Source organism: Suncus etruscus, chromosome 9, assembly GCF_024139225.1.
Source record: "Suncus etruscus isolate mSunEtr1 chromosome 9, mSunEtr1.pri.cur, whole genome shotgun sequence".
Classification (NCBI taxonomy): Eukaryota; Metazoa; Chordata; class Mammalia; order Eulipotyphla; family Soricidae; genus Suncus; species Suncus etruscus.
The window spans coordinates 82,268,309-82,273,606 of NC_064856.1; the positions used below are offsets into that span (position 1 = coordinate 82,268,309).

At 37.6% G+C, this 5,298-nt stretch overlaps 1 non-coding gene across 1 annotated transcript; it reads left to right on the forward strand.

The window, feature by feature from the left end:
- The first annotated feature begins 1,574 nt into the window (after positions 1-1,574).
- On the forward strand, positions 1,575-1,704 carry LOC126019363 (small nucleolar RNA SNORA51). Its single transcript, XR_007499088.1, has one exon. It is a non-coding gene; the product is annotated as a small nucleolar RNA SNORA51 (small nucleolar RNA).
- Positions 1,705-5,298: the final 3,594 nt, after the last annotated feature.

Consider the following 5,298-nt stretch of genomic DNA (forward strand, 5'->3'; position numbering starts at 1 on the left):
CCTTTGGAGGAAGGTGATTTTTGTTTTCTCAAATCCAGAAGCTTTATTAGGAGATTAAGTGGGTAAAGCATGAACCTATACTAAGGCTTTCAAAATAGTTCTATTTACTTTGGTGTAAATATACAACTTCAAGAGAATTGTGAATTATTTCTCTGCTTACAATAAAGACCTATTCTCATCTCCTGCTTGTACATCTCTGTTGAAATTAACTGGAAAAACCCTGTGATCTAAATGCAACAGTAAGTTTTTAATATGATTCAGTCTTTGAATAGGTGGGATTCACTTTGAATTCAGTGACTAAACTCTGTAAAAATTAAAATGAAGAAGCTGGAAATTGTTTGCAAAGAACTATTTTCCTCCATAGTAAAAACCCAACCTCTTAGAAAAGGATAAGCTATCTCCAATTTGGCAGCCTGTTTGAGCTTAGCTGCAAAGATGAAAGCTCTAAGGTCTTGAGATCTCTGCATTTTCAGGTCTATTTTAGGTAGAAATTTTGCCATAGGCAGCCATTTCATTTGGAAAATGTAATTAATAAGTCATCTGCTGTGGTCTCTCTACACTACCTTATAAAGGAGAGAGAGAGATAGAGAGAAACATAAAGTTCTGTTTATTATATATTCATCCCTGCTGCTGCCTTGCAAACTTTCTTAAGCAACTCTGGATCTCTAGGAAACTTGTATTTACCAGGAGAAATTATTTATGTTCCTCTACTCCCCTTTTAAGCATCTCACCTCTGAGCAAGGGACATCACCCAGCTCAACCTCAGAGCTGGAAAATGGTAAGGGAGAGAGTAGTAGAGAACAGACTTTCTCAAGGGGACAATAGGATCTGACCACAGGCACCCTCCTGCAATCAAAAGCATCTTTTTTCTTCAGATGGAGGAAGCAGGCCAGATTGGGGAGCAAAGGACACTTAAATCAAACAGAGGTTGAAAGGTTTCAAACCTCATTTACTCATTAGAGTATGAGTAAAAAACTGCTAGCACTGCTAGCAGTTGCTCTGATGACAATGAAATGATTGGTTCAAATAGATGCAATAGTATCTCACAACTGGAAACATCTAGTGGATTCTGATTCAACAGAAACAGCCCAGAATTTGTGGTAAACACAGTGAGGTTTTATTTTTTTTGGGGGGGGGGCACACCCGGCAACGCTCAGGAATTATTCCCGGCTCTGCTCTCAGAAATTGCTCCTGGCAGGCCTAGGGGACAATATGGGATGCAGGGAATTGAACCCAGGTCAGCAGTGTGCAAGGCAAATGCCCTACTTCTGTGCTATCTCTCTGGCCCAACATCATGTATTTTTAAAAATTTCACTTTTTCTTTGAAATCAGAAAACCTGATGCCCAGAGATATAAATGATCAGGTTCCATTCAACATGATTAATAGCTGTCTACTTCTACTTCTAGAAAGCCTGTCTAGAGTACAGGCTGGTGTGGGGTGGGGAGAAAGGACACTTGGAATATTGGTCATGAAAATGTTGCACTGGTGAAGGATTTTATACATACATACATACATACATATATATATATACACATATTAAAAAATAAAAAAAAGAAAAGAAAAGAAAAGATATGGCCTCCCAATTCTTACCACAGGCTGTGTTTATACTGACTGTATAGAAAGAGGAGGTACAGTAAATGCACCCCATATACACCTCAACATAGGCCCTTTGCTTGGTCTGTATTGTGAATTGGGGGACAAAAAAATAAAATAAAATAAAATAAAAATTAATAGCTGTCTAGTTTAAATTCTGCCAAAGATCCTGGGTTACTGTCTTCACAAAGTCTTCCCTTGTATCATCTAATTTGAGAATCCCTCTTGCCTTGTTAGCATTAGATCTTAGAGGTATACCTTCTTTCTCTCAATCATTTTAGCTTCAATATTATAGTACTTACTAATCTTGTATGCATTGTGATTAATTCTGAATGTGTCTACTGTGGTAGTGTGTATACTGATTTTTATATCCTATAGCTAACTCTATTGTCTTACTTGGCTTCTGGGTTTCTGTACCACTCAGTTTTAGAGTGCCAGGTATTTGGGATTAAATCCAGCTTGAAATGTTATTTGCTCTCTTTAGTGGCTTTATGATGATTCTCTTATTATCTTCATGTGCTTCAGTGCTAATTGTACATTACAAAGGCTGTAAGCAAGCAGTCTGTGAGCAAAACAGGGGAATATGAGGTTAGGAAAAAGCTGCTGGTCTGTATAACCCATAAAGGGAAAGACCAAAGGCAGAACTGGCAAAGAAAAAAAGATATTAATTGTGAGAAATCTTACTTTGTCATTCTCTTAAAACAGGGTTTTGGGCTGCCCTGAGTCAAGGAACACTTTTTCTAGGCAATAAACACACTGTTCTACCAAAAAGAGAAAAAAATGATCCTAGGATGTATTCCAAATAAATCTAAATCAGCAAACTTTAGAATATATGTGTGACAATGTTCTTATAGAGCCACCATTTTCTTTTTGTGGGGAGAGGATTTTGGGCCACACTCAGCAACACTTGAGTTACTCTGTGGTCTGTGCTCAGAAATCACTTATGGCAGGCTTGGGGGAATATATAGGATGTCGGGGATCAAATGCCAGTTGGCTGTGTGTAAGGCAAATGCCCTCACCCCTGTGCTATCGCTCCAGTTCCCATGAGATATATTTTTCTTAAGACACTATTTAAGGGGCCTGGAGAGATAGTACAGCGGCGTTTGCCTTGTAAGCAGCCGATCCAGGACCAAAGGTGGTTGGTTCGAACCCCGGTGTCCCATATGGTCCCCCGTGCCTGCCAGGAGCTATTTCTGAGCAGACAGCCAGGAGTCACCCCTGAGCACCGCCGGGTATGGCCCAAAAACCAAAAAAAAAAAAAAAAAAAAGGACACTATTTAAATGATTAAAACAACCCAAAGAATCTAATGATAGTTGACAGATCAATTTAAGCATGAAGATAAAAATAGTCAAATAATAAATTCTTAGATCCAAGTTGAAGCATGAATTAAAAAAAATCATTCGTCTAATATTTATGTTAATAGAATGCACAGAAATAATTATGACCCACTTGACAAAAAATTTTTTCAGTAGTTTCAAATCACAATGCATCTGGAAATTATGATCTCTAGTGGAATACTCTACATTTAATGGTCCACACTGTTTGCCAAGTTATTTTAAAAGACCTCACATATGGCACTCAAATGCATCTATAGAAGTATGAAAATCTGCATGTGGAAAACAAATTATGCAGTAGTTCTTGGCATTTTTATTAACTTAAAAATGATTTTAGCATTGACATTTTGCACAGTGTAATGAAACAAATTTTAATTAGAAACATTTGCTGTTCATTCTCAAATTCATCTTTTGCAATTCTACTTTTCTGACTGTGGCAGTCACTGGAGACGAGATATTCAACCATTAAGGTCACAGGATCTAATCTCCCACCCCACTTCATTGGAACTGCTCAGGAGAAGCCAAGAATGTATACGAGGTGACAGAAGCCCAAGTTCCAAGCTTTCCCACATTTTGTGATGCCTTCTGAGACTGTGGACCAAATATGCCCTTTTTAGTTCTCGGATGACTCTCTCTGAAAAGGGATCTGTCCCTTTAAGAATGGAGAAATTTCTCAAATAGAGACCCCAGGTAACTAATTGAGAGGCAGTGGCAGTGGTGGTGGTGAGGGGATAAGAACCCCCAGCTGGAGTGTGAAGAGGGTTGTTGATTGGTTAGTTTGTTGGATGGCTGGTGGTCCTGGCTACTTCTTTTGGCATTTACTTCTGACTGTTTCTCCTAGATGCTGGGTGGATTTCTCAAAAGACTTCTCTAATGATTTGGGCTAAAAGGACCCTGGCTTCTCCATCCTGCCTGTTCCCTATTAAATCTGATCTGAGGAAAACACCTGTCTAGCCAGTCATTCCTGCTTGGCTTCAAGAGAAAGGTGAATTCTTTACATTAGTAAATAGAATCTCCCAGATATATGAATTCAAGCCCCATAAAAGTCTGCCTGGGTAGAATGGATTTACCTTCTTTAAGCATCTAAACCAAGTCATGAATTGCAAAATGCTAGAACTTCCTAAGACCTTCACAGTTAGAGCAGATTTTTGATTACATATAAGGGTGCCAAGTCGAGGGTGGCTGGTACCAGAGTGACATCAGGAATTATGAGATTGGTGGGTGAGTTTTCTTGTATGACTTAGGCAAATTATGGAGTAAGTATGATTCAATGTGATTTTTCTTTTGTAGTCAAAAGTATTAAGAAAGAAGAAAAAGCCCAAATCAACTATCTAAATGCACATCTCAAAAATCTGGAGAAGGAACAAAAAATGAACCCAAAATGAAATAGACGGAGGAACATTTAAAAAAAAAAAAAACAAGAGCAGAAATTAACACCATAGAAACCAAGAAAAAATTCAAAGAATCAAAAAACTCCTGAATTCAAAGAAATCAGGAGTTGGTTCTTCAAATTAAATACAATAGAATGAATAGATAAACTTTTAGCTATATTCACAAATAAAAAATAAGTGAAAAAACATTAAAATAAATAGGATCAGAGATCAAAGGGGAGAAAATTCAACAGATCCTTCAGTAATTCAAAATATATTGAGAAGCTACTATGAACAACTTCATGCTCTTTAAGCTGGAGAACTTAAAAAAAATGGATAGATCTTTAGAGGCATATAATCTCCAAAAGCTAAACAAGGAGGAAGTAGAAATACTAAACAGGCCAATCACAAGTTAAGGAAATTGAAACAGAAGTTAAGGATCTTCCCTAAAACAAAAGTCCTGATCCAAATGAATTCACTGGTGAATTCTGTAAAACCTTCTGAAAAGATTTACTGCCTTACTTTTCCAAAATATCTAAAATGCAGGAATCCCTAATACCTTTCAAGAAACTAGCATTACTAACATCCTAAGCAGAGACATTTTTTTTTTCCGGAAAAGAAAATTTTAGGCCAATATCTTTTTTGTTTGTTTGTTTTTGTTTTATTTTGTTTTGTTTTGGGTCACACCCAGCATCGCTCAGGTGTTACTCCTGGCTCTAAGCTCAGAAATTGGAAAAATTGTGCAAGGTTATAATTGGAAGAATCAATATTGTTTTTGTTTGTTTTGGTTTTGGGGCTACACCTGATGGTTCTGTGCTCTGTGCTCAGATATTACTCCTCACATGCTCAGGGACCATATAGGAGACCAGGGACTGAACCTAGGTTGGCCACATGCAAGGCAAACACCCTACTCACTGTGCAATCACTCTGGTCCCAAGAATCAATATGGTTAAAATGATTACTATACCTAAACTATTACAAACATTTAAAGCCATCCCC